This window comes from Dufourea novaeangliae, unplaced genomic scaffold (assembly GCF_001272555.1).
Source record: "Dufourea novaeangliae isolate 0120121106 unplaced genomic scaffold, ASM127255v1 scaffold335, whole genome shotgun sequence".
Classification (NCBI taxonomy): Eukaryota; Metazoa; Arthropoda; class Insecta; order Hymenoptera; family Halictidae; genus Dufourea; species Dufourea novaeangliae.
This window is the reverse complement of record NW_015374211.1, coordinates 284,877-294,349: the sequence shown is the minus strand read 5'-3', so window position 1 is coordinate 294,349 and position 9,473 is coordinate 284,877.

Sequence of the window (9,473 nt, the reverse complement as noted above, 5' to 3'; positions counted from 1 at the left end):
TGTAACACAGGTGCTTCTTGCCTTTGCTACGATACCACAGACTGCCTGCAGGTGATAAAATATTCTATCGAGAATGTAAAAGAAGAACATAACAACAGCCACGATTCTCTGGCATCGAATTTCTTTTAGCAAACCGTCCGGCATTTTGTCCTCAAGACCGGAACTGTGGTTACATTCACGATAAAATATTTTATCTGGAATTATATTAAAAGTGTAGGCAATTTTTCTCGAATGGATACGATTCTTCTGAAAACACAAATGAATACGAAAAGTGAAATGAATTTTTGTCCTACGTGGATTCTCGTTCGAGAAACAATTGACGTACACGCGAGGTGTTAAACCGTGATGCGCATGCGCCGTACTTTCGCGCATTTTCGTACTCCTGTTCGATCATCGAAGAATATCCAGTTTATCGAATTCCTTTCGATTGACGGAAACCACGCGAATTCTGTGTTGAACGTATCTAAAAAAATATCACCCAACATTCGACCAATACATTTTTCTACAAAAACTCCTCGAGAGCATCCTACGGACGTTTTATTGCCAGAGGGAAACAGCTCCGGGGAGAGATTACGTTTCACGCGAAAATATTTATCCCGGCTCTTAATGCTCTATTTTTACGTATGTATATATTTTTTCTGGAACTCGTACACACCAGAAGCCTCTCTCTCCCTCTTTCTCTCGCCCGGCGGAAAAATATTATTGTTTTCCACATTTTTCAGTCTGGTTTATCGCATACCTCCACTCCCCCGCCTGTCCCCCAGTCTTAGCCGATTTATTTGTCTTGCCGATATGCAGCACGGCAGCGTGCTCTCTTCCTTCGAAAAATTCGCAAAACACTCACAGCAGCCACCAGACCACCCCGAGCATGTACATATTTCTCGCAATGTCCATAAATTTTGTTGTCGTCCCCAGTGACACATACACACAAGCTCGGTTTAACACGTTCGCTACCGCCATATTATTTCGAAATTGTTTGTCACAAACTACGTTAGACTTTCAGCATTCTATTCAGTGGAGTGTTCTGATCTTCTTGATCAAAAAATAAAAATATACAAAACAGAGATAATGAGTGACATAAAATACAAATGAATATTACAAAACGCATTCTGCTTTTATCTAAGAAAGTATAGTAATTTGGAAACCGGAGTATCGTGCTTATAGGACCCTGGCAGCGAACGTGTTGAAATCTGTGTGACACGGGAGGAAGGGAGTAAAAAGAAAAGGAACCTAGTCGTCGTAGGGAGACACACTGTGACACACGAGGATCAAGGTTTTGATCCACCTCGAGCGATCGTTATATGTACATCGTCCCCGATTGAGGATGATACAGCGGGCACCACCGTATGCCCCTCTCGCCTTTGATTATTACACAATCAAGCGATTATTAACGAGCGTTTGGCTAACCAGATGATGGCGCGATCATGTGGGAAGCGTTTAACAACGGGTCAGAGGCGCGCGGGGGGACAAGTTGATCATACGGAACGCATGAAATATTCACACGATCAAGGAATTTGCATGTCTTGCATCGAAACGCCGATCTAAAGCCTATTCTTTTGTTCTTTCTAGAAACGCAGTTCGAGGTCATTCAATATTAATCCCTTACAGGGCGGATGCACCGGTAAATGAACACTAAGGTACTAAAAGGGGTAATCTCTTATTTCTTTACCGTTTTAAGCCCTACAGGGACTTTTCCATCCATTATCGACAGACTTCATTTCAGTTTCTGCTAAGAATAGAAGAGATCATTAGAAGAAATTCGAACAATGGGTTGCACGCACAATATAGCCGTTCTCAGTGGTGTGGGTCAGGATAGATTCTGGTAATGGATATACCACTTCTAGACCGACACCTTTTTTACCTTCGTTAGTATACACAATTGCCCTAACGAGACGACAACTGGTCGATGCGGGACGCGGCTCCACAACGTGACGAAAATGGGCAATGATTCTTGCCGGTTCGACCGTAACGTCAACCGGGGCCATTAGCAGCAAGAATCATCGGAGCAACGTTACACGTCTCTCTGTATGACTAATATTTAACAATGCTTAAACATTAAATGAAGTTAGATCGGTGAATAATACAAAAGTTGTTATACATTAACTATTCATTTTTTTCTTTCACTCACCTTGTAGTTAAATCTGACCACGATCAAATACACATTCTTGCCTCATATACCCACAATTTTTATAAAGACCTCCCTGTGCAACAATCTACAAGTCTTGTGTGAAATATTTCCAATTGCGTATCGGGCTTAAGATTGAAGAGGAGACTGATTAACGAGTCCCGCTCATCGGGCAGCAAGATATATAAACCCGCACGCAATTACATAAGGCTCAATATCGCATCTCGAACGCGGCTCTTATTTCCATATTTATGGAACCATAGATTTTCCGCCATACGACACGATGTTAATTATCCCCGCCCCTCGCCTCGCCGTTCGATCATTCCAATTTCATCCATGCGTCCGCGCACACACGCCAGCGCATGAAATTTCCCGTTACCTCGAGAGCACGACGGATTCTTTCGTTTTTTTTTTTTGCTTTTTCCCTCCTTACTTTCAACTCTTACGGCCACGGGACCAAACAATACACCCTATTGACAGATATTGTAATGCTTCCTGGAAGAATCGGTACTCGAGATGGACAAGCGACTCGTTGTGTCTCTCGAGAGGCCATCATCGATGGTAGGGACACTTTCTCGGTCGTGCCGACAACGATCTCGCCGCGGATATCTTTCTAAAACTGTTCTGGCCTACGGCCAAAGTGCCACGGACGCGCCTCGACGGCGTCCAAGGGGTGGCATGGGGGATGATTCAGAGTCGAAAAGTCACGAGCCTTCTCTATTCTCGATACACCACTCCCCCCCATATAGCTACCGAAACAGTCTTGGACACGGGATTCGCTGCTGGCCACGATATTGTTTAGAAACGGTTCGAACCACGCTGGATTTACGACATTCTTTACACAGTAAATAGACAGAGAAACGTGGTAACGGGTATATAGAACATAGGTGGACCGCTAAACATGGCATTGACGATGTATCAATCTCCTAATCGATATAACGTATAAAACAAGATGGCTGCCGCGCTTGGCCCAGCAGATTCAACTTATCTGTATCAAACCTCCGACTTGCACTTCAATGATTAAGAAGTACAAAATAAAAGATAATGAATACACAGTTAAGGGATTATTAGTCTAGTTAGCGAATATAGTCACTATTAGTACACACAGATCGTTTTGTAGATGACGACAAAATAATAAGTGAAACCGTCCAACTCCGTGTGTATAACGTATATACGAATGAAAACCGAAATAATGAAACGAACGTTGAATATGTACAAGCTAATATACATGATTCTCGAGATACGCATTCGTTACGCGTTTATATCAATTACTTGTGCTTTTTCTAGATCTCTGTACTCGCTCGGCAAGGACAGGCTCCTCTTTTTTTTCATTTCATCGTCGTCTCTATGTAAAACGCGCGTCTACACACATACACGCTGCCAGTGATGGCGCCATTCCGATTCCCCGGTTCGGTCATCCAGAACCGGATTCCCCGGCGTTTTCCTAGCGAAATAATAACGGCGAACCCCGCGCGAGACCGAGGGAACCGCGAATAAAATCCGGCTTCTCCACTGATCGTTGTTCGATCGCTGGACGGTCAATTTACGGGAGGAAGGACGCCGAGAGGTTCTATCAATTATACCCACCAAGGACCCCCGATATGAATAAAATTACGCTTGATTATTTTTAGTTACCTAATGGGAATTCATGTCCGCGATCCTCCTCGACGTTGCTCGAACATGTATAGAGACTGTTAACTGCCTTCGGGTACAGCGAGGGACAAAAGCATGCTCTCGGTCGCCTCAAACCTTTCTTCAGTCTTCGAGACGAACGTAGAGTCATAGAGAATATGCACATAGGTTAGAACTATTGAATATTTATACGAGGCGAACAACCTTCGCCATCTGTTGGCCACCCCTTCGAGCATCCTAAGATTCCCTCGTTAGAAACCGAATCCAAAGACCCCGGGTGTGTGTACCCTCGGCGATCTCAACGGTTTAAAAAAAGACGAACACGAAGGAGAATCGGTTTCCCAAAGCGAATGAATTTATTTTCTCGGGTCCCGCACAGCCACCCCTCCGGTACACGAGTAGACCCACGCGATGCTTTACGATCGTGGCACCGTTTTCGAGGCATTACATTCCTGACGCGCCTACACACACTCGCGTTCACTACGGGGCACCCGCGGATGCGACTTTAGACGCTTCGTTCTCTCTACCTCCTACCGACACACACACACACAACACCGCGGCTACACACCATACGCCTAGTCGAATCGTTGCATACACACACACACGGCCAAAACACGACGTATGCACACCACACAATAGCAGCTTCGTAGTTTCTACATGTGCATCTTTACGCGCGCAAACACACACGCGCACTCCCTCGATTTATGCGTACACCGCACGCACCGCATAATTTCGCCAATGGGAACTTATTAACCAGCCGCCAGACGTCTCACGCGACTTACGAGTCGATATTTATACTCGGTAAGGAGTTATTTCCCCCTCGGGTAAAGCGTATATCCGACCACGCGTTTATCGAAAAGACGATGAAGTTCTCGTAGAAGCTTTTCTCGGGGGAAAAAACGAAACCGGAAATGTACACCATGAAGTTGTTTCGTAGGAGACTTCGTTTTGGAGGGAAATTGGAGATGCAGATGGAGCGCCGCGTCGCGGAAGTACAGTGTACTACATCAGTTTTGAAATTCATCGTATCTCGTAAAACTGAGTACTCCTAGGAAAGAATTTCATGTTACACTACTGTCCAGCACGTATTTTTGAATATTCTCTCCACTTGTTTCGTTCTCGAGGCACTACAAAAACGCGTCTGTTTTATTTCGTACAGTAACTATCGTTACTGTCGCAAGTGGACACCCTTTGCCCCCGCCTGCCCCCCCCACACACATACACAGCAGCACATGCGTCACCAAACCGCGCGACCACGAAAATACTCGTCGACTAGCCGGATCTCGAAATTCCAGCGCGACTGGACAGACTGTAGAAAGCACGGAAATAATATTCAGAGAAACCGAATGCCGAATCCATTAAAATATTCCAATCCGCAAGAAAGTTCTCCTGGTCTGAACGTGTAGTCTGCGCGTCAATCGCAATATGTTGAATTACAATTTCTGACCTGTTTCACGTTCTACGAAATCTGAGAATGGTTCAAATTTGTTCTAATATAGCCCCAACAGGCGAAGTAAGTAATGAATTTCGACTTGTGCCGTTTGTGAATTGTTCTTTTCTCGAAGAAGAGATGAAAACCACTATTATAAATTTATCGAAACTATGTATGTCTCCTCTATTATCGGTGGTGTGTATCATCAAATCTGAACGATTCTCCTATTTCTTTGTCTCACTCTTCCACACACGTAACAATACAATTTTACGAAGGAACACGTCTTTCGTTGAGGTTATGATCGCGGAGCGACTAAATCCTCGTATATCCACGGTTCCTATCCACGGCTCGCTTTTCCGATGCAAGCGAGGACCATATGTTTCCCAGCCCAGGTAAAGGTCGTTGATTTCGGAATCCTGACGACATCTTTACCTGACAGTATTAGAAGGTTCAACTTCAATCTAATGCTGCCCGGTAAGATGTGAACAGATACTCCGTCCGATGAGAGCGCTTGCATTAATCCACACCAGGCCTGGCTTCGTTCCTTTGCCTTATCTTTTCCGTGTCCACTCGTTTCGGTCGCGCTGCTTATTCGTTCTTTTTAAGGCTTCACTCTCCCTCTCCTTCGCACACTCACACGATCTCTGCTCGTCGTTCTCCGAAACGTGGCTCGTAGAACCGACGAATTCCGTTTCCCGTTACCGAGCGCGGCGTACCGCTTTCGAAATACATAGCTAACGGTCGGTGGTCAGTTGATAAAAAAGGGCACGTAACCCGCAGAGGAACAGAAATCCCGGTATGCACTGTATAATCGACACGACCAAGTTCGATAGAGTATACAGCTTGTGTATGTGGTATGTATTCATGCAGTGCGTCTCGAGTTTAACCTTTCTCTGTAGGCCTATGGTTGGGCCATCGGCGACCCACGGCATTCCAAATGGGGATTAAACGTAAATAGGTTACATGCAGGTGAACGCAAAGGAATAGAAAAGGAGAGAAAGCGTAAAGAAGCACGTGCACGTATGTATCTTTGTATGGGAACACGATTAGTCACTTGGAATCGGTCTCTCTGTTTGGGTGGAGAGTGAACGTTTCGCAGTGGATGCAGACAAAGAGCAGACACAGAGGACAGCGAGGGCGATATACAGAAATACGGTGGTAAGTTTTGTGACGGTTTATGCGACACAACATGTTCAACGTGCGATCGAGCAAATTGCTGTCCCAGAGAGTCGTTTGCCTCGAGGGCGATTTAACGGACTCGTTAACGAACCGCCGGAGTCGGAGGAATCGTTCTCGCTTTGGTATTTGAACTAGTAATTAATTACGATCCGTTCGAGAATGGAAGAGGTTGGAGAACAAGCAGGGCGGCTAGAGAGAAGGATGGTATCGAATGCAAAGAGCTGCAATACTTCTCTAACTGCCTGCGATTAACTCATACCGTGTAAGCCCCCCCTATCCTAATTACGCTTTCCGCCGGGTCAACAGCGCCACGTAGAGGGCGTCGATCATAAAATTTAAACTATGCGATTATAGCCGCGCGCGTCTTTTGCTCCGCGTGGAAACGGTTTGAGAGGATATATACCGTCGAACGAGTTCCTAGTTTCTTTTTCTTTCACGAATAGATTCGTTTGCCAGGCCCCATTACTACGGCAGATAGCATGGATACGGATAAAAGATGAGAGCAGGGTGGAGACGAGGGGGTTGCCCCCGATGGTAGGAGGGGCAAAGCAAGTTTTATGTAATCACCGACCGACTCTGCGGGGCTCGGTATTAATACTGGCAATAAATAAACGCCGTCAGGGAGACTCCATCCTAAGGCATCTCTCGCTGTGCCTCGTCTACCTCTTACCTCTCTTTCTCTCACTCCACCCTCTTGCCGCACGCATGGGCGTCGCACGTACTTTTTCATGGTAAAACACGTTTTATTTATTTTTATCATTTTTTTTCTCTATAGTCGGATTTTCCTTGACTTTTCGAATTTTAACCCTTGATGAATTCGACAATTGATATTTTAGAAATTAGAAACTAACGATATAAAGTCTTCTAGTAATTTTGTAATGTTTAAACAAAGCACATACTAGGCGCCACGTGACCATAGGACACCAAAACGATAAGCAAGTGGGAACGTATTGGTACTTTCCAACCTGCTGGTGAATAGGGCCCGTCCTTACAAGTGGCCTACGCCAATGCGCACGCATCCGTTTTTTCGTCTTCCGTCATCTTTCACTCCCGCGACAACTCGCAGATGCTCCTAAATACTAAAACGACCGAATAATACGCGCATTTACATGCAGGTGTCGTCACGGAGGTCCGTCGGGCAGTCGAGGTCAAGTGTCTGTGCACACGGTACTCCCCCTTCCCACTACTTTCCACATGCTTTCGGTGCCTCGTTCGTGAAATTTGATTTTACCGGGCAAACTGAGTGTCCGCCGCAAGGTCACACAGTATCGCGACGAGACAGCCTTATGGCGAATTTTCCTTACTTACTAACGGTGCCTAGGTCTAGGTCCATTCGTTCATGCTAACAGTTTACAATGGGTCCACGCACAGAGCCCACCCTCCCCCCACACACTCCGTTGGCCAAAAGGTTAAACACTTTATCCTGATCGAATTGTTGAATCTAATTATAATTGTCAATCCCGTTTTCATGGAAAACCTTAATAGAAAAGAAAATAAATACTTCTTCACTCGTCCGTCAAGGACAAAGACATGCAGCGTTATTTTCGCAGCTAAGTGTTGCGCGAGCGCAAGGGCTGCATTTCAACGCAGACACAAAGTCTTTTTTTCGTAGTATTCGGAGCCTCTCCGGTAAATTTACATTTCCGTGTATCTGGTAACCGGTTTTATGAAACGGCTTCACCGCTTGCAACTTAAGTAGGAATTTTTTTCTCTCCGAGATATCGCCCCCCTCCCGACCCCTCCACAGTCCCCCTTACCTACCCCCTCTCTCCGTCAACCAACCAGACACGACGAGAAGCCGACGACGCTAGACTGTTTCGAAGCGCGATTAACGGTGTCGGGACTACGGTGGCCGAAAAGAAAGAAAAAAAAAAAACCTTTCCGAATAAAAGCCAGATGGAGCATTTTCCATCCGGAAAAAAACGCTGGTAGCGCCGAAAATATGGCCGATCATTAAAATCAAACGTAACAGTGTTACCGTTGAACTGGATGGCCCCTTCTTGTTATGCCAAATTCAGAAGAAGCAATAACCGAGTCCTTGAAACCGAGAAGCACGAGAAAAGAAATCGTGACGATTCGTCTTCCTTGTCGGTTGTTCGAGCGAATAGAAAAGGGGAAGATGCGGGAGAGAGAGAAAAAGGAGAAAGATAAAAAGAAAGGTTCTCTCGCAACCACGGTCGTGCCATCCGTCGCTCGTTATCGCACGACCAGTTGTATCAACGTCTCCGCCTTTATGCAAATGGCCGAAGGCTAATATCCATAATGAACATTAATCTGCTTTTTTTTTTAAAACATGGCCGACATCTCCGGTCTCGTTCTCGGGGGAACAGAGAAACATCCTCCCATATATGTGTGTTCGTTATGTATCCAGGCGGTCAGACAAGAAGCGCCGCGACGAAGAAATTCTCGATATGTACTACACGCACGCACACACACGAAATTCCACGATACAACGGGAACAATTTCAAGGGTCACCGTAAAATTTCATTCTTACTGACGATAATGTGAATTCCCCATTCTATAAATCATTGGTGACCTATTGATGGTTTTAATAAAGATAAATCAATTAACCATTGTAATTTGTAGGGCAAATTCCACAAATTGAAAGAACGATTATACTGTATTTAAGAGTGTCGTTTCCAATTTTAGAATCGTTACTGAAGTTTAGTCGAATCGTGACTAAGCTGGACACACACGAGGATGGTGGGAAGAATTTTGCGAAAAAAAAATGAACCTCTGCTAGGGATCTGTTGAGAATGGGGACGTAATCGCGTGTGACCATTGGATTCTCTTATTTCTCTCGACAACCTTCGATACACGATTTCCCTCCCGCGGAAACAGAAAAACAAAGTGGCGTGTCGTCTTATTATGAAACGCGGAACACGGTATCTTCTCGCAAAGACGGGTGTAAACAAGATGCCTGTGCCATTAATTTGCTGCGCACGCGGGAGTCTCTGCATTTGCTCGTGGATGTGACAAACAGTCTCGAAACGTCGTCGTCGAATTCTTTCGCAATGAAAACTGTCCTCCCCCCTATTTTTCTTCGGTTGTATTTGTTTATGCGACGTTTTGAGAGGAAGAACAACGAGTCGCAAGACGAAGTGG